General features: G+C 33.6%; 23 non-coding genes and 1 pseudogene across 23 annotated transcripts; all 24 read left to right on the top strand.

The window, feature by feature from the left end:
- Positions 1-569: 569 nt before the first annotated feature.
- LOC127703314 (U5 spliceosomal RNA) lies at positions 570-687 on the top strand. Its single transcript, XR_007982912.1, has one exon. It is a non-coding gene; the product is annotated as a U5 spliceosomal RNA (small nuclear RNA).
- A 651-nt stretch (positions 688-1338) lies between these two features.
- On the top strand, positions 1339-1456 carry LOC127703313 (U5 spliceosomal RNA). The gene has a single exon (XR_007982911.1). It is a non-coding gene; the product is annotated as a U5 spliceosomal RNA (small nuclear RNA).
- Positions 1457-2105: 649 nt separating this feature from the next.
- LOC127703312 (U5 spliceosomal RNA) lies at positions 2106-2223 on the top strand. The gene has a single exon (XR_007982910.1). It is a non-coding gene; the product is annotated as a U5 spliceosomal RNA (small nuclear RNA).
- A 647-nt stretch (positions 2224-2870) lies between these two features.
- Positions 2871-2988, top strand: LOC127703310 (U5 spliceosomal RNA). The gene has a single exon (XR_007982907.1). It is a non-coding gene; the product is annotated as a U5 spliceosomal RNA (small nuclear RNA).
- A 645-nt stretch (positions 2989-3633) lies between these two features.
- Positions 3634-3751, top strand: LOC127703309 (U5 spliceosomal RNA). The gene has a single exon (XR_007982906.1). It is a non-coding gene; the product is annotated as a U5 spliceosomal RNA (small nuclear RNA).
- Positions 3752-4398: 647 nt separating this feature from the next.
- Positions 4399-4516, top strand: LOC127703308 (U5 spliceosomal RNA). Its single transcript, XR_007982905.1, has one exon. It is a non-coding gene; the product is annotated as a U5 spliceosomal RNA (small nuclear RNA).
- A 650-nt stretch (positions 4517-5166) lies between these two features.
- On the top strand, positions 5167-5284 carry LOC127703307 (U5 spliceosomal RNA). Its single transcript, XR_007982904.1, has one exon. It is a non-coding gene; the product is annotated as a U5 spliceosomal RNA (small nuclear RNA).
- A 648-nt stretch (positions 5285-5932) lies between these two features.
- On the top strand, positions 5933-6050 carry LOC127703306 (U5 spliceosomal RNA). The gene has a single exon (XR_007982903.1). It is a non-coding gene; the product is annotated as a U5 spliceosomal RNA (small nuclear RNA).
- A 648-nt stretch (positions 6051-6698) lies between these two features.
- On the top strand, positions 6699-6816 carry LOC127703383 (U5 spliceosomal RNA). Its single transcript, XR_007982981.1, has one exon. It is a non-coding gene; the product is annotated as a U5 spliceosomal RNA (small nuclear RNA).
- Positions 6817-7465: 649 nt separating this feature from the next.
- Positions 7466-7610, top strand: LOC127703330 (U5 spliceosomal RNA; annotated as a pseudogene).
- Positions 7611-8257: 647 nt separating this feature from the next.
- On the top strand, positions 8258-8375 carry LOC127703382 (U5 spliceosomal RNA). Its single transcript, XR_007982980.1, has one exon. It is a non-coding gene; the product is annotated as a U5 spliceosomal RNA (small nuclear RNA).
- A 651-nt stretch (positions 8376-9026) lies between these two features.
- Positions 9027-9144, top strand: LOC127703381 (U5 spliceosomal RNA). The gene has a single exon (XR_007982979.1). It is a non-coding gene; the product is annotated as a U5 spliceosomal RNA (small nuclear RNA).
- Positions 9145-9794: 650 nt separating this feature from the next.
- LOC127703380 (U5 spliceosomal RNA) lies at positions 9795-9912 on the top strand. Its single transcript, XR_007982977.1, has one exon. It is a non-coding gene; the product is annotated as a U5 spliceosomal RNA (small nuclear RNA).
- Positions 9913-10562: 650 nt separating this feature from the next.
- LOC127703379 (U5 spliceosomal RNA) lies at positions 10563-10680 on the top strand. Its single transcript, XR_007982976.1, has one exon. It is a non-coding gene; the product is annotated as a U5 spliceosomal RNA (small nuclear RNA).
- A 650-nt stretch (positions 10681-11330) lies between these two features.
- On the top strand, positions 11331-11448 carry LOC127703377 (U5 spliceosomal RNA). The gene has a single exon (XR_007982974.1). It is a non-coding gene; the product is annotated as a U5 spliceosomal RNA (small nuclear RNA).
- Positions 11449-12098: 650 nt separating this feature from the next.
- LOC127703352 (U5 spliceosomal RNA) lies at positions 12099-12216 on the top strand. The gene has a single exon (XR_007982950.1). It is a non-coding gene; the product is annotated as a U5 spliceosomal RNA (small nuclear RNA).
- A 651-nt stretch (positions 12217-12867) lies between these two features.
- Positions 12868-12985, top strand: LOC127703376 (U5 spliceosomal RNA). Its single transcript, XR_007982973.1, has one exon. It is a non-coding gene; the product is annotated as a U5 spliceosomal RNA (small nuclear RNA).
- Positions 12986-13635: 650 nt separating this feature from the next.
- Positions 13636-13753, top strand: LOC127703351 (U5 spliceosomal RNA). Its single transcript, XR_007982949.1, has one exon. It is a non-coding gene; the product is annotated as a U5 spliceosomal RNA (small nuclear RNA).
- A 651-nt stretch (positions 13754-14404) lies between these two features.
- On the top strand, positions 14405-14522 carry LOC127703374 (U5 spliceosomal RNA). Its single transcript, XR_007982972.1, has one exon. It is a non-coding gene; the product is annotated as a U5 spliceosomal RNA (small nuclear RNA).
- Positions 14523-15172: 650 nt separating this feature from the next.
- LOC127703373 (U5 spliceosomal RNA) lies at positions 15173-15290 on the top strand. Its single transcript, XR_007982971.1, has one exon. It is a non-coding gene; the product is annotated as a U5 spliceosomal RNA (small nuclear RNA).
- Positions 15291-15940: 650 nt separating this feature from the next.
- On the top strand, positions 15941-16058 carry LOC127703372 (U5 spliceosomal RNA). Its single transcript, XR_007982970.1, has one exon. It is a non-coding gene; the product is annotated as a U5 spliceosomal RNA (small nuclear RNA).
- Positions 16059-16708: 650 nt separating this feature from the next.
- On the top strand, positions 16709-16826 carry LOC127703350 (U5 spliceosomal RNA). Its single transcript, XR_007982948.1, has one exon. It is a non-coding gene; the product is annotated as a U5 spliceosomal RNA (small nuclear RNA).
- Positions 16827-17476: 650 nt separating this feature from the next.
- LOC127703371 (U5 spliceosomal RNA) lies at positions 17477-17594 on the top strand. Its single transcript, XR_007982969.1, has one exon. It is a non-coding gene; the product is annotated as a U5 spliceosomal RNA (small nuclear RNA).
- A 647-nt stretch (positions 17595-18241) lies between these two features.
- On the top strand, positions 18242-18359 carry LOC127703370 (U5 spliceosomal RNA). Its single transcript, XR_007982968.1, has one exon. It is a non-coding gene; the product is annotated as a U5 spliceosomal RNA (small nuclear RNA).
- The last annotated feature ends 178 nt before the right edge of the window (positions 18360-18537 follow it).

Raw genomic sequence — 18537 nt, 5'->3', positions numbered from 1 at the left:
AGAGCATAATATAGAAAAGGCCACATGAATAAAATTCACAAAAGAAATTACTATTATGAGCTTAGGTCTAGTTAAGGAGAATAGGCAGTTGCAGAAGTTTGTCAAGTCCAATATAAAGAAAGTGATTCACGGATTTCTTGGCGTGCGCCATGCGCCATGCTGCTCTTCTCTGTATCGTTCCAGTTTTAGTTTTACTTACAGCAAACTAGAGTATAGTGAAAGAAAATGTTTGTCCATCCAATAGTTTATTTTCTAAAGCTAAACGTGCCGTGCTTTGACAAAGCGACATATATTTTTTCATTACGCATACGTTGTATAATCGTTATACTGTGTGTGTACATCGCTTTGGCTCCATTCGGTTGTAATATGATCATGTTTCTACAGAAAAAAAATATGAAAAATCTGTCAAATTCAAAATTAGAAAACTTGGTTCTACGACATATATGTAGCATTTGTAGACACTTATTGAGTAGAATTTAGTGATATTTGCAAAAAGTATATTTCGGCAAACACCTTGTCTCAGAAAATATTTATATTATGTAGTATACTTATTGTTAAAACATGTTGAGTTACTCTGGTTTCTCTTCAAACCACGAATATATCTTTCGCCTTTTACTAAAGATATCCGTGGAGAGGAACGATTAACGAGTCTATAGACAATTTCTCTACACCCACATTATGTGGGTAACATAAACAATTTGAAAAATCCAGCTTGCTCCACCCCTCTTTTCATCGCTATAAATTTTCTATCACACTCTATTGAATAGAGCATAATATAGAAAAGGCCACATGAATAAAATTCACAAAAGAAATTACTATTATGAGCTTAGGTATAGTTAAGGGGAATAGGCAGTTGCAGAAGTTTGTCAAGTCCAATATAAAGAAAGTGATTCACGGATTTCTTGGCGTGCGCCATGCGCCATGCTGCTCTTCTCTTCTCTGTATCGTTCCAGTTTTAGTTTATTTACAGCAATCTAGAGTATAGTGAAAGAAAATGTTTGTCCATCCAATAGTTTATTTTCTAAAGCTAAACGTGCCGTGCTTTGACAAAGCGACATATATTTTTTCATTACGCATACGTTGTATAATCGTTATACTGTGTGTGTACATCGCTTTGGCTCCATTCGGTTGTAATATGATCATGTTTCTACAGAAAAAAATATGAAAAATCTGTCAAATTCAAAATTTAGAAAACTTGGTTCTACGACATATATGTAGCATTTGTAGACACTTATTGAGTAGAATTTAGTGATATTTGCAAAAAGTATATTTCGGCAAACACCTTGTCTCAGAAAATATTTATATTATGTAGTATACTTATTGTTAAAACATGTTGAGTTACTCTGGTTTCTCTTCAAACCACGAATATATCTTTCGCCTTTTACTAAAGATATCCGTGGAGAGGAACGATTAACGAGTCTATAGACAATTTCTCTACACCCACATTATGTGGGTAACATAAACAATTTGAAAAATCCAGCTTGCTCCACCCCTCTTTTCATCGCTATAAATTTTCTATCACACTCTATTGAATAGAGCATAATATAGAAAAGGCCACATGAATAAAATTCACAAAAGAAATTACTATTATGAGCTTAGGTCTAGTTAAGGGGAATAGGCAGTTGCAGAAGTTTTTCAAGTCCAATATAAAGAAAGTGATTCACGGATTTCTTAGCGTGCGCCATGCGCCATGCTGCTCTTCTCTTCTCTGTATCGTTCCAGTTTTAGTTTATTTACAGCAAACTAGAGTATAGTGAAAGAAAATGTTTGTCCATCCAATAGTTTATTTTCTAAGCTAAACGTGCCGTGCTTTGACAAAGCGACATATATTTTTTCATTACGCATACGTTGTATAATCGTTATACTGTGTGTGTACATCGCTTTGGCTCCATTCTGTTGTAATATGATCATGTTTCTACAGAAAAAAATATGAAAAATCTGTCAAATTCAAAATTAGAAAACTTGGTTCTACGACATATATGTAGCATTTGTAGACACTTATTGAGTAGAATTTAGTGATATTTGCAAAAAGTATATTTCGGCAAACACCTTGTCTCAGAAAATATTTATATTATGTAGTATACTTATTGTTAAAACATGTTGAGTTACTCTGGTTTCTCTTCAAACCACGAATATATCTTTCGCCTTTTACTAAAGATATCCGTGGAGAGGAACGATTAACGAGTCTATAGACAATTTCTCTACACCCACATTATGTGGGTAACATAAACAATTTGAAAAATCCAGCTTGCTCCACCCCTCTTTTCATCGCTATAAATTTTCTATCACACTCTATTGAATAGAGCATAATATAGAAAAGGCCACATGAATAAAATTCACAAAAGAAATTACTATTATGAGCTTAGGTCTAGTTAAGGGGAATAGGCAGTTGCAGAAGTTTGTCAAGTCCAATATAAAGAAAGTGATTCACGGATTTCTTAGCGTGCGCCATGCGCCATGCTGCTCTTCTCTGTATCGTTCCAGTTTTAGTTTTACTTACAGCAAACTAGAGTATAGTGAAAGAAAATGTTTGTCCATCCAATAGTTTATTTTCTAAAGCTAAACGTGCCGTGCTTTGACAAAGCGACATATATTTTTTCATTACGCATACGTTGTATAATCGTTATACTGTGTGTGTACATCGCTTTGGCTCCATTCGGTTGTAATATGATCATGTTTCTACAGAAAAAAATATGAAAAATCTGTCAAATTCAAAATTTAGAAAACTTGGTTCTACGACATATATGTAGCATTTGTAGACACTTATTGAGTAGAATTTAGTGATATTTGCAAAAAGTATATTTCGGCAAACACCTTGTCTCAGAAAATATTTATATTATGTAGTATACTTATTGTTCAAACATGTTGAGTTACTCTGGTTTCTCTTCAAACCACGAATATATCTTTCGCCTTTTACTAAAGATATCCGTGGAGAGGAACGATTAACGAGTCTATAGACAATTTCTCTACACCCACATTATGTGGGTAACATAAACAATTTGAAAAATCCAGCTTGCTCCACCCCTCTTTTCATCGCTATAAATTTTCTATCACACTCTATTGAATAGAGCATAATATAGAAAAGGCCACATGAATAAAATTCACAAAAGAAATTACTATTATGAGCTTAGGTCTAGTTAAGGGGAATAGGCAGTTGCAGAAGTTTGTCAAGTCCAATATAAAGAAAGTGATTCACGGATTTCTTGGCGTGCGCCATGCGCCATGCTGCTCTTCTCTGTATCGTTCCAGTTTTAGTTTATTTACAGCAAACTAGAGTATAGTGAAAGAAAATGTTTGTCCATCCAATAGTTTATTTTCTAAAGCTAAACGTGCCGTGCTTTGACAAAGCGACATATATTTTTTCATTACGCATACGTTGTATAATCGTAATACTGTGTGTGTACATCGCTTTGCCTCAATTCGGTTGTAATATGATCATGTTTCTACAGAAAAAAATATGAAAAATCTGTCAAATTCAAATTTAGAAAACTTGGTTCTACGACATATATGTAGCATTTGTAGACACTTATTGAGTAGAATTTAGTGATATTTGCAAAAAGTATATTTCGGCAAACACCTTGTCTCAGAAAATATTTATATTATGTAGTATACTTATTGTTAAAACATGTTGAGTTACTCTGGTTTCTCTTCAAACCACGAATATATCTTTCGCCTTTTACTAAAGATATCCGTGGAGAGGAACGATTAACGAGTCTATAGACAATTTCTCTACACCCACATTATGTGGGTAACATAAACAATTTGAAAAATCCAGCTTGCTCCACCCCTCTTTTCATCGCTATAAATTTTCTATCACACTCTATTGAATAGAGCATAATATAGAAAAGGCCACATGAATAAAATTCACAAAAGAAATTACTATTATGAGCTTAGGTCTAGTTAAGGGGAATAGGCAGTTGCAGAAGTTTGTCAAGTCCAATATAAAGAAAGTGATTCACGGATTTCTTAGCGTGCGCCATGCGCCATGCTGCTCTTCTCTGTATCGTTCCAGTTTTAGTTTTACTTACAGCAAACTAGAGTATAGTGAAAGAAAATGTTTGTCCATCCAATAGTTTATTTTCTAAAGCTAAACGTGCCGTGCTTTGACAAAGCGACATATATTTTTTCATTACGCATACGTTGTATAATCGTTATACTGTGTGTGTACATCGCTTTGGCTCCATTCGGTTGTAATATGATCATGTTTCTACAGAAAAAAATATGAAAAATCTGTCAAATTCAAAATTTAGAAAACTTGGTTCTACGACATATATGTAGCATTTGTAGACACTTATTGAGTAGAATTTAGTGATATTTGCAAAAAGTATATTTCGGCAAACACCTTGTCTCAGAAAATATTTATATTATGTAGTATACTTATTGTTAAAACATGTTGAGTTACTCTGGTTTCTCTTCAAACCACGAATATATCTTTCGCCTTTTACTAAAGATATCCGTGGAGAGGAACGATTAACGAGTCTATAGACAATTTCTCTACACCCACATTATGTGGGTAACATAAACAATTTGAAAAATCCAGCTTGCTCCACCCCTCTTTTCATCGTTATAAATTTTCTATCACACTCTATTGAATAGAGCATAATATAGAAAAGGCCACATGAATAAAATTCACAAAAGAAATTACTATTATGAGCTTAGGTCTAGTTAAGGGGAATAGGCAGTTGCAGAAGTTTTTCAAGTCCAATATAAAGAAAGTGATTCACGGATTTCTTAGCGTGCGCCATGCGCCATGCTGCTCTTCTCTTCTCTGTATCGTTCCAGTTTTAGTTTATTTACAGCAAACTAGAGTATAGTGAAAGAAAATGTTTGTCCATCCAATAGTTTATTTTCTAAAGCTAAACGTGCCGTGCTTTGACAAAGCGACATATATTTTTTCATTACGCATACGTTGTATAATCGTTATACTGTGTGTGTACATCGCTTTGGCTCCATTCGGTTGTAATATGATCATGTTTCTACAGAAAAAAATATGAAAAATCTGTCAAATTCAAAATTAGAAAACTTGGTTCTACGACATATATGTAGCATTTGTAGACACTTATTGAGTAGAATTTAGTGATATTTGCAAAAAGTATATTTCGGCAAACACCTTGTCTCAGAAAATATTTATATTATGTAGTATACTTATTGTTAAAACATGTTGAGTTACTCTGGTTTCTCTTCAAACCACGAATATATCTTTCGCCTTTTACTAAAGATATCCGTGGAGAGGAACGATTAACGAGTCTATAGACAATTTCTCTACACCCACATTATGTGGGTAACATAAACAATTTGAAAAATCCAGCTTGCTCCATCCCTCTTTTCATCGCTATAAATTTTCTATCACACTCTATTGAATAGAGCATAATATAGAAAAGGCCACATGAATAAAATTCACAAAAGAAATTACTATTATGAGCTTAGGTCTAGTTAAGGGGAATAGGCAGTTGCAGAAGTTTGTCAAGTCCAATATAAAGAAAGTGATTCACGGATTTCTTAGCGTGCGCCATGCGCCATGCTGCTCTTCTCTTCTGTGTATCGTTCCAGTTTTAGTTTATTTACAGCAAACTAGAGTATAGTGAAAGAAAATGTTTGTCCATCCAATAGTTTATTTTCTAAAGCTAAACGTGCCGTGCTTTGACAAAGCGACATATATTTTTTCATTACGCATACGTTGTATAATCGTTATACTGTGTGTGTACATCGCTTTGGCTCCATTCGGTTGTAATATGATCATGTTTCTACAGAAAAAAATATGAAAAATCTGTCAAATTCAAAATTAGAAAACTTGGTTCTACGACATATATGTAGCATTTGTAGACACTTATTGAGTAGAATTTAGTGATATTTGCAAAATATATTTCGGCAAACACCTTGTCTCAGAAAATATTTATATTATGTAGTATACTTATTGTTAAAACATGTTGAGTTACTCTGGTTTCTCTTCAAACCACGAATATATCTTTCGCCTTTTACTAAAGATATCCGTGGAGAGGAACGATTAACGAGTCTATAGACAATTTCTCTACACCCACATTATGTGGGTAACATAAACAATTTGAAAAATCCAGCTTGCTCCACCCCTCTTTTCATCGCTATAAATTTTCTATCACACTCTATTGAATAGAGCATAATATAGAAAAGGCCACATGAATAAAATTCACAAAAGAAATTACTATTATGAGCTTAGGTCTAGTTAAGGGGAATAGGCAGTTGCAGAAGTTTGTCAAGTCCAATATAAAGAAAGTGATTCACGGATTTCTTGGCGTGCGCCATGCGCCATGCTGCTCTTCTCTTCTCTGTATCGTTCCAGTTTTAGTTTATTTACAGCAAACTAGAGTATAGTGAAAGAAAATGTTTGTCCATCCAATAGTTTATTTTCTAAAGCTAAACGTGCCGTGCTTTGACAAAGCGACATATATTTTTTCATTACGCATACGTTGTATAATCGTTATACTGTGTGTGTACATCGCTTTGGCTCCATTCGGTTGTAATATGATCATGTTTCTACAGAAAAAAATATGAAAAATCTGTCAAATTCAAAATTAGAAAACTTGGTTCTACGACATATATGTAGCATTTGTAGACACTTATTGAGTAGAATTTAGTGATATTTGCAAAATATATTTCGGCAAACACCTTGTCTCAGAAAATATTTATATTATGTAGTATACTTATTGTTAAAACATGTTGAGTTACTCTGGTTTCTCTTCAAACCACGAATATATCTTTCGCCTTTTACTAAAGATATCCGTGGAGAGGAACGATTAACGAGTCTATAGACAATTTCTCTACACCCACATTATGTGGGTAACATAAACAATTTGAAAAATCCAGCTTGCTCCACTCCTCTTTTCATCGCTATAAATTTTCTATCACACTCTATTGAATAGAGCATAATATAGAAAAGGCCACATGAATAAAATTCACAAAAGAAATTACTATTATGAGCTTAGGTCTAGTTAAGGGGAATAGGCAGTTGCAGAAGTTTGTCAAGTCCAATATAAAGAAAGTGATTCACGGATTTCTTGGCGTGCGCCATGCGCCATGCTGCTCTTCTCTTCTCTGTATCGTTCCAGTTTTAGTTTATTTACAGCAAACTAGAGTATAGTGAAAGAAAATGTTTGTCCATCCAATAGTTTATTTTCTAAAGCTAAACGTGCCGTGCTTTGACAAAGCGACATATATTTTTTCATTACGCATACGTTGTATAATCGTTATACTGTGTGTGTACATCGCTTTGGCTCCATTCGGTTGTAATATGATCATGTTTCTACAGAAAAAAATATGAAAAATCTGTCAAATTCAAATTTAGAAAACTTGGTTCTACGACATATATGTAGCATTTGTAGACACTTATTGAGTAGAATTTAGTGATATTTGCAAAAAGTATATTTCGGCAAACACCTTGTCTCAGAAAATATTTATATTATGTAGTATACTTATTGTTCAAACATGTTGAGTAGTCTGGTTTCTCTTCAAACCACGAATATATCTTTCGCCTAATGAAAAAAAAATATATCTTTTGCCTTTTACTAAAGATATCCGTGGAGAGGAACGATTAACGAGTCTATAGACAATTTCTCTACACCCACATTATGTGGGTAACATAAACAATTTGAAAAATCCAGCTTGCTCCACCCCTCTTTTCATCGTTATAAATTTTCTATCACACTCTATTGAATAGAGCATAATATAGAAAAGGCCACATGAATAAAATTCACAAAAGAAATTACTATTATGAGCTTAGGTCTAGTTAAGGGGAATAGGCAGTTGCAGAAGTTTGTCAAGTCCAATATAAAGAAAGTGATTCACGGATTTCTTGGCGTGCGCCATGCGCCATGCTGCTCTTCTCTGTATCGTTCCAGTTTTAGTTTTACTTACAGCAAACTAGAGTATAGTGAAAGAAAATGTTTGTCCATCCAATAGTTTATTTTCTAAAGCTAAACGTGCCGTGCTTTGACAAAGCGACATATATTTTTTCATTACGCATACGTTGTATAATCGTTATACTGTGTGTGTACATCGCTTTGGCTCCATTCGGTTGTAATATGATCATGTTTCTACAGAAAAAAAATATGAAAAATCTGTCAAATTCAAAATTAGAAAACTTGGTTCTACGACATATATGTAGCATTTGTAGACACTTATTGAGTAGAATTTAGTGATATTTGCAAAAAGTATATTTCGGCAAACACCTTGTCTCAGAAAATATTTATATTATGTAGTATACTTATTGTTAAAACATGTTGAGTTACTCTGGTTTCTCTTCAAACCACGAATATATCTTTCGCCTTTTACTAAAGATATCCGTGGAGAGGAACGATTAACGAGTCTATAGACAATTTCTCTACACCCACATTATGTGGGTAACATAAACAATTTGAAAAATCCAGCTTGCTCCACTCCTCTTTTCATCGCTATAAATTTTCTATCACACTCTATTGAATAGAGCATAATATAGAAAAGGCCACATGAATAAAATTCACAAAAGAAATTACTATTATGAGCTTAGGTCTAGTTAAGGGGAATAGGCAGTTGCAGAAGTTTGTCAAGTCCAATATAAAGAAAGTGATTCACGGATTTCTTGGCGTGCGCCATGCGCCATGCTGCTCTTCTCTTCTCTGTATCGTTCCAGTTTTAGTTTATTTACAGCAAACTAGAGTATAGTGAAAGAAAATGTTTGTCCATCCAATAGTTTATTTTCTAAAGCTAAACGTGCCGTGCTTTGACAAAGCGACATATATTTTTTCATTACGCATACGTTGTATAATCGTTATACTGTGTGTGTACATCGCTTTGGCTCCATTCGGTTGTAATATGATCATGTTTCTACAGAAAAAAATATGAAAAATCTGTCAAATTCAAAATTTAGAAAACTTGGTTCTACGACATATATGTAGCATTTGTAGACACTTATTGAGTAGAATTTAGTGATATTTGCAAAAAGTATATTTCGGCAAACACCTTGTCTCAGAAAATATTTATATTATGTAGTATACTTATTGTTAAAACATGTTGAGTTACTCTGGTTTCTCTTCAAACCACGAATATATCTTTCGCCTTTTACTAAAGATATCCGTGGAGAGGAACGATTAACGAGTCTATAGACAATTTCTCTACACCCACATTATGTGGGTAACATAAACAATTTGAAAAATCCAGCTTGCTCCACCCCTCTTTTCATCGCTATCAATTTTCTATCACACTCTATTGAATAGAGCATAATATAGAAAAGGCCACATGAATAAAATTCACAAAAGAAATTACTATTATGAGCTTAGGTCTAGTTAAGGGGAATAGGCAGTTGCAGAAGTTTTTCAAGTCCAATATAAAGAAAGTGATTCACGGATTTCTTAGCGTGCGCCATGCGCCATGCTGCTCTTCTCTTCTCTGTATCGTTCCAGTTTTAGTTTATTTACAGCAAACTAGAGTATAGTGAAAGAAAATGTTTGTCCATCCAATAGTTTATTTTCTAAAGCTAAACGTGCCGTGCTTTGACAAAGCGACATATATTTTTTCATTACGCATACGTTGTATAATCGTTATACTGTGTGTGTACATCGCTTTGGCTCCATTCGGTTGTAATATGATCATGTTTCTACAGAAAAAAATATGAAAAATCTGTCAAATTCAAAATTAGAAAACTTGGTTCTACGACATATATGTAGCATTTGTAGACACTTATTGAGTAGAATTTAGTGATATTTGCAAAAAGTATATTTCGGCAAACACCTTGTCTCAGAAAATATTTATATTATGTAGTATACTTATTGTTAAAACATGTTGAGTTACTCTGGTTTCTCTTCAAACCACGAATATATCTTTCGCCTTTTACTAAAGATATCCGTGGAGAGGAACGATTAACGAGTCTATAGACAATTTCTCTACACCCACATTATGTGGGTAACATAAACAATTTGAAAAATCCAGCTTGCTCCACCCCTCTTTTCATCGCTATAAATTTTCTATCACACTCTATTGAATAGAGCATAATATAGAAAAGGCCACATGAATAAAATTCACAAAAGAAATTACTATTATGAGCTTAGGTCTAGTTAAGGGGAATAGGCAGTTGCAGAAGTTTTTCAAGTCCAATATAAAGAAAGTGATTCACGGATTTCTTAGCGTGCGCCATGCGCCATGCTGCTCTTCTCTTCTCTGTATCGTTCCAGTTTTAGTTTATTTACAGCAAACTAGAGTATAGTGAAAGAAAATGTTTGTCCATCCAATAGTTTATTTTCTAAAGCTAAACGTGCCGTGCTTTGACAAAGCGACATATATTTTTTCATTACGCATACGTTGTATAATCGTTATACTGTGTGTGTACATCGCTTTGGCTCCATTCGGTTGTAATATGATCATGTTTCTACAGAAAAAAATATGAAAAATCTGTCAAATTCAAAATTAGAAAACTTGGTTCTACGACATATATGTAGCATTTGTAGACACTTATTGAGTAGAATTTAGTGATATTTGCAAAAAGTATATTTCGGCAAACACCTTGTCTCAGAAAATATTTATATTATGTAGTATACTTATTGTTAAAACATGTTGAGTTACTCTGGTTTCTCTTCAAACCACGAATATATCTTTCGCCTTTTACTAAAGATATCCGTGGAGAGGAACGATTAACGAGTCTATAGACAATTTCTCTACACCCACATTATGTGGGTAACATAAACAATTTGAAAAATCCAGCTTGCTCCACCCCTCTTTTCATCGCTATAAATTTTCTATCACACTCTATTGAATAGAGCATAATATAGAAAAGGCCACATGAATAAAATTCACAAAAGAAATTACTATTATGAGCTTAGGTCTAGTTAAGGGGAATAGGCAGTTGCAGAAGTTTTTCAAGTCCAATATAAAGAAAGTGATTCACGGATTTCTTAGCGTGCGCCATGCGCCATGCTGCTCTTCTCTTCTCTGTATCGTTCCAGTTTTAGTTTATTTACAGCAAACTAGAGTATAGTGAAAGAAAATGTTTGTCCATCCAATAGTTTATTTTCTAAAGCTAAACGTGCCGTGCTTTGACAAAGCGACATATATTTTTTCATTACGCATACGTTGTATAATCGTTATACTGTGTGTGTACATCGCTTTGGCTCCATTCGGTTGTAATATGATCATGTTTCTACAGAAAAAAATATGAAAAATCTGTCAAATTCAAAATTAGAAAACTTGGTTCTACGACATATATGTAGCATTTGTAGACACTTATTGAGTAGAATTTAGTGATATTTGCAAAAAGTATATTTCGGCAAACACCTTGTCTCAGAAAATATTTATATTATGTAGTATACTTATTGTTAAAACATGTTGAGTTACTCTGGTTTCTCTTCAAACCACGAATATATCTTTCGCCTTTTACTAAAGATATCCGTGGAGAGGAACGATTAACGAGTCTATAGACAATTTCTCTACACCCACATTATGTGGGTAACATAAACAATTTGAAAAATCCAGCTTGCTCCACCCCTCTTTTCATCGCTATAAATTTTCTATCACACTCTATTGAATAGAGCATAATATAGAAAAGGCCACATGAATAAAATTCACAAAAGAAATTACTATTATGAGCTTAGGTCTAGTTAAGGGGAATAGGCAGTTGCAGAAGTTTGTCAAGTCCAATATAAAGAAAGTGATTCACGGATTTCTTGGCGTGCGCCATGCGCCATGCTGCTCTTCTCTTCTCTGTATCGTTCCAGTTTTAGTTTATTTACAGCAAACTAGAGTATAGTGAAAGAAAATGTTTGTCCATCCAATAGTTTATTTTCTAAAGCTAAACGTGCCGTGCTTTGACAAAGCGACATATATTTTTTCATTACGCATACGTTGTATAATCGTTATACTGTGTGTGTACATCGCTTTGGCTCCATTCGGTTGTAATATGATCATGTTTCTACAGAAAAAAATATGAAAAATCTGTCAAATTCAAAATTAGAAAACTTGGTTCTACGACATATATGTAGCATTTGTAGACACTTATTGAGTAGAATTTAGTGATATTTGCAAAAAGTATATTTCGGCAAACACCTTGTCTCAGAAAATATTTATATTATGTAGTATACTTATTGTTAAAACATGTTGAGTTACTCTGGTTTCTCTTCAAACAACGAATATATCTTTCGCCTTTTACTAAAGATATCCGTGGAGAGGAACGATTAACGAGTCTATAGACAATTTCTCTACACCCACATTATGTGGGTAACATAAACAATTTGAAAAATCCAACTTGCTCCACCCCTCTTTTCATCGCTATAAATTTTCTATCACACTCTATTGAATAGAGCATAATATAGAAAAGGCCACATGAATAAAATTCACAAAAGAAATTACTATTATGAGCTTAGGTCTAGTTAAGGGGAATAGGCAGTTGCAGAAGTTTGTCAAGTCCAATATAAAGAAAGTGATTCACGGATTTCTTGGCGTGCGCCATGCGCCATGCTGCTCTTCTCTTCTCTGTATCGTTCCAGTTTTAGTTTATTTACAGCAAACTAGAGTATAGTGAAAGAAAATGTTTGTCCATCCAATAGTTTATTTTCTAAAGCTAAACGTGCCGTGCTTTGACAAAGCGACATATATTTTTTCATTACGCATACGTTGTATAATCGTTATACTGTGTGTGTACATCGCTTTGGCTCCATTCGGTTGTAATATGATCATGTTTCTACAGAAAAAAATATGAAAAATCTGTCAAATTCAAAATTTAGAAAACTTGGTTCTACGACATATATGTAGCATTTGTAGACACTTATTGAGTAGAATTTAGTGATATTTGCAAAAAGTATATTTCGGCAAACACCTTGTCTCAGAAAATATTTATATTATGTAGTATACTTATTGTTAAAACATGTTGAGTTACTCTGGTTTCTCTTCAAACCACGAATATATCTTTCGCCTTTTACTAAAGATATCCGTGGAGAGGAACGATTAACGAGTCTATAGACAATTTCTCTACACCCACATTATGTGGGTAACATAAACAATTTGAAAAATCCAGCTTGCTTCACCCCTCTTTTCATCGCTATCAATTTTCTATCACACTCTATTGAATAGAGCATAATATAGAAAAGGCCACATGAATAAAATTCACAAAAGAAATTACTATTATGAGCTTAGGTCTAGTTAAGGGGAATAGGCAGTTGCAGAAGTTTTTCAAGTCCAATATAAAGAAAGTGATTCACGGATTTCTTAGCGTGCGCCATGCGCCATGCTGCTCTTCTCTTCTCTGTATCGTTCCAGTTTTAGTTTATTTACAGCAAACTAGAGTATAGTGAAAGAAAATGTTTGTCCATCCAATAGTTTATTTTCTAAAGCTAAACGTGCCGTGCTTTGACAAAGCGACATATATTTTTTCATTACGCATACGTTGTATAATCGTTATACTGTGTGTGTACATCGCTTTGGCTCCATTCGGTTGTAATATGATCATGTTTCTACAGAAAAAAATATGAAAAATCTGTCAAATTCAAAATTAGAAAACTTGGTTCTACGACATATATGTAGCATTTGTAGACACTTATTGAGTAGAATTTAGTGATATTTGCAAAAAGTATATTTCGGCAAACACCTTGTCTCAGAAAATATTTATATTATGTAGTATACTTATTGTTAAAACATGTTGAGTTACTCTGGTTTCTCTTCAAACAACGAATATATCTTTCGCCTTTTACTAAAGATATCCGTGGAGAGGAACGATTAACGAGTCTATAGACAATTTCTCTACACCCACATTATGTGGGTAACATAAACAATTTGAAAAATCCAACTTGCTCCACCCCTCTTTTCATCGCTATAAATTTTCTATCACACTCTATTGAATAGAGCATAATATAGAAAAGGCCACATGAATAAAATTCACAAAAGAAATTACTATTATGAGCTTAGGTCTAGTTAAGGGGAATAGGCAGTTGCAGAAGTTTGTCAAGTCCAATATAAAGAAAGTGATTCACGGATTTCTTGGCGTGCGCCATGCGCCATGCTGCTCTTCTCTTCTCTGTATCGTTCCAGTTTTAGTTTATTTACAGCAAACTAGAGTATAGTGAAAGAAAATGTTTGTCCATCCAATAGTTTATTTTCTAAAGCTAAACGTGCCGTGCTTTGACAAAGCGACATATATTTTTTCATTACGCATACGTTGTATAATCGTTATACTGTGTGTGTACATCGCTTTGGCTCCATTCGGTTGTAATATGATCATGTTTCTACAGAAAAAAATATGAAAAATCTGTCAAATTCAAAATTTAGAAAACTTGGTTCTACGACATATATGTAGCATTTGTAGACACTTATTGAGTAGAATTTAGTGATATTTGCAAAAAGTATATTTCGGCAAACACCTTGTCTCAGAAAATATTTATATTATGTAGTATACTTATTGTTAAAACATGTTGAGTTACTCTGGTTTCTCTTCAAACCACGAATATATCTTTCGCCTTTTACTAAAGATATCCGTGGAGAGGAACGATTAACGAGTCTATAGACAATTTCTCTACACCCACATTATGTGGGTAACATAAACAATTTGAAAAATCCAGCTTGCTTCACCCCTCTTTTCATCGCTATCAATTTTCTATCACACTCTATTGAATAGAGCATAATATAGAAAAGGCCACATGAATAAAATTCACAAAAGAAATTACTATTATGAGCTTAGGTCTAGTTAAGGGGAATAGGCAGTTGCAGAAGTTTTTCAAGTCCAATATAAAGAAAGTGATTCACGGATTTCTTAGCGTGCGCCATGCGCCATGCTGCTCTTCTCTTCTCTGTATCGTTCCAGTTTTAGTTTATTTACAGCAAACTAGAGTATAGTGAAAGAAAATGTTTGTCCATCCAATAGTTTATTTTCTAAAGCTAAACGTGCCGTGCTTTGACAAAGCGACATATATTTTTTCATTACGCATACGTTGTATAATCGTTATACTGTGTGTGTACATCGCTTTGGCTCCATTCGGTTGTAATATGATCATGTTTCTACAGAAAAAAATATGAAAAATCTGTCAAATTCAAAATTAGAAAACTTGGTTCTACGACATATATGTAGCATTTGTAGACACTTATTGAGTAGAATTTAGTGATATTTGCAAAAAGTATATTTCGGCAAACACCTTGTCTCAGAAAATATTTATATTATGTAGTATACTTATTGTTAAAACATGTTGAGTTACTCTGGTTTCTCTTCAAACCACGAATATATCTTTCGCCTTTTACTAAAGATATCCGTGGAGAGGAACGATTAACGAGTCTATAGACAATTTCTCTACACCCACATTATGTGGGTAACATAAACAATTTGAAAAATCCAGCTTGCTCCACCCCTCTTTTCATCGCTATAAATTTTCTATCACACTCTATTGAATAGAGCATAATATAGAAAAGGCCACATGAATAAAATTCACAAAAGAAATTACTATTATGAGCTTAGGTCTAGTTAAGGGGAATAGGCAGTTGCAGAAGTTTTTCAAGTCCAATATAAAGAAAGTGATTCACGGATTTCTTAGCGTGCGCCATGCGCCATGCTGCTCTTCTCTTCTCTGTATCGTTCCAGTTTTAGTTTATTTACAGCAAACTAGAGTATAGTGAAAGAAAATGTTTGTCCATCCAATAGTTTATTTTCTAAAGCTAAACGTGCCGTGCTTTGACAAAGCGACATATATTTTTTCATTACGCATACGTTGTATAATCGTTATACTGTGTGTGTACATCGCTTTGGCTCCATTCGGTTGTAATATGATCATGTTTCTACAGAAAAAAATATGAAAAATCTGTCAAATTCAAAATTAGAAAACTTGGTTCTACGACATATATGTAGCATTTGTAGACACTTATTGAGTAGAATTTAGTGATATTTGCAAAAAGTATATTTCGGCAAACACCTTGTCTCAGAAAATATTTATATTATGTAGTATACTTATTGTTAAAACATGTTGAGTTACTCTGGTTTCTCTTCAAACCACGAATATATCTTTCGCCTTTTACTAAAGATATCCGTGGAGAGGAACGATTAACGAGTCTATAGACAATTTCTCTACACCCACATTATGTGGGTAACATAAACAATTTGAAAAATCCAGCTTGCTCCACCCCTCTTTTCATCGCTATAAATTTTCTATCACACTCTATTGAATAGAGCATAATATAGAAAAGGCCACATGAATAAAATTCACAAAAGAAATTACTATTATGAGCTTAGGTCTAGTTAAGGGGAATAGGCAGTTGCAGAAGTTTGTCAAGTCCAATATAAAGAAAGTGATTCACGGATTTCTTGGCGTGCGCCATGCGCCATGCTGCTCTTCTCTTCTCTGTATCGTTCCAGTTTTAGTTTATTTACAGCAAACTAGAGTATAGTGAAAGAAAATGTTTGTCCATCCAATAGTTTATTTTCTAAAGCTAAACGTGCCGTGCTTTGACAAAGCGACATATATTTTTTCATTACGCATACGTTGTATAATCGTTATACTGTGTGTGTACATCGCTTTGGCTCCATTCGGTTGTAATATGATCATGTTTCTACAGAAAAAAATATGAAAAATCTGTCAAATTCAAAATTAGAAAACTTGGTTCTACGACATATATGTAGCATTTGTAGACACTTATTGAGTAGAATTTAGTGATATTTGCAAAAAGTATATTTCGGCAAACACCTTGTCTCAGAAAATATTTATATTATGTAGTATACTTATTGTTAAAACATGTTGAGTTACTCTGGTTTCTCTTCAAACAACGAATATATCTTTCGCCTTTTACTAAAGATATCCGTGGAGAGGAACGATTAACGAGTCTATAGACAATTTCTCTACACCCACATTATGTGGGTAACATAAACAATTTGAAAAATCCAACTTGCTCCACCCCTCTTTTCATCGCTATAAATTTTCTATCACACTCTATTGAATAGAGCATAATATAGAAAAGGCCACATGAATAAAATTCACAAAAGAAATTACTATTATGAGCTTAGGTCTAGTTAAGGGGAATAGGCAGTTGCAGAAGTTTGTCAAGTCCAATATAAAGAAAGTGATTCACGGATTTCTTGGCGTGCGTCATGCGCCATGCTGCTCTTCTCTTCTCTGTATCGTTCCAGTTTTAGTTTATTTACAGCAAACTAGAGTATAGTGAAAGAAAATGTTTGTCCATCCAATAGTTTATTTTCTAAAGCTAAACGTGCCGTGCTTTGACAAAGCGACATATATTTTTTCATTACGCATACGTTGTATAATCGTTATACTGTGTGTGTACATCGCTTTGGCTCCATTCGGTTGTAATATGATCATGTTTCTACAGAAAAAAATATGAAAAATCTGTCAAATTCAAAATTAGAAAACTTGGTTCTACGACATATATGTAGCATTTGTAGACACTTATTGAGTAGAATTTAGTGATATTTGCAAAAAGTATATTTCGGCAAACACCTTGTCTCAGAAAATATTTATATTATGTAGTATACTTATTGTTAAAACATGTTGAGTTACTCTGGTTTCTCTTCAAACCACGAATATATCTTTCGCCTTTTACTAAAGATATCCGTGGAGAGGAACGATTAACGAGTCTATAGACAATTTCTCTACACCCACATTATGTGGGTAACATAAACAATTTGAAAAATCCAACTTGCTCCACCCCTCTTTTCATCGCTATAAATTTTCTATCACTCTATTGAATAGAGCATAATATAGAAAAGGCCACATGAATAAAATTCACAAAAGAAATTACTATTATGAGCTTAGGTCTAGTTAAGGGGAATAGGCAGTTGCAGAAGTTTGTCAAGTCCAATATAAAGAAAGTGATTCACGGATTTCTTGGCGTGCGCCATGCGCCATGCTGCTCTTCTCTTCTCTGTATCGTTCCAGTTTTAGTTTATTTACAGCAAACTAGAGTATAGTGAAAGAAAATGTTTGTCCATCCAATAGTTTATTTTCTAAAGCTAAACGTGCCGTGCTTTGACAAAGCGACATATATTTTTTTCATTACGCATACGTTGTATAATCGTTATACTGTGTGTGTACATCGCTTTGGCTCCATTCGGTTGTAATATGATCATGTTTCTACAGAAAAAAATATGAAAAATCTGTCAAATTCAAATTTAGAAAACTTGGTTCTACGACATATATGTAGCATTTGTAGACACTTATTGAGTAGAATTTAGTGATATTTGCAAAATATATTTCGGCAAACACCTTGTCTCAGAAAATATTTATATTATGTAGTATACTTATTGTTAAAACATGTTGAGTTACTCTGGTTTCTCTTCAAACCACGAATATATCTTTCGCCTTTTACTAAAGATATCCGTGGAGAGGAACGATTAACGAGTCTATAGACAATTTCTCTACACCCACATTATGTGGGTAACATAAACAATTTGAAAAATCCAGCTTGCTCCACCCCTCTTTTCATCGCTATAAATTTTCTATCACACTCTATTGAATAGAGCATAATATAGAAAAGGCCACATGAATAAAATTCACAAAAGAAATTACTATTATGAGCTTAGGTCTAGTTAAGGGGAATAGGCAGTTGCAGAAGTTT

Source organism: Mytilus californianus, unplaced genomic scaffold, assembly GCF_021869535.1.
Source record: "Mytilus californianus isolate M0D057914Y unplaced genomic scaffold, xbMytCali1.0.p SCAF_5, whole genome shotgun sequence".
NCBI classification, from domain to species: domain Eukaryota; kingdom Metazoa; phylum Mollusca; class Bivalvia; order Mytilida; family Mytilidae; genus Mytilus; species Mytilus californianus.
The sequence above is the reverse complement of the archived record's forward strand: the minus strand, read 5'-3'. Positions and strand labels throughout refer to the sequence as shown.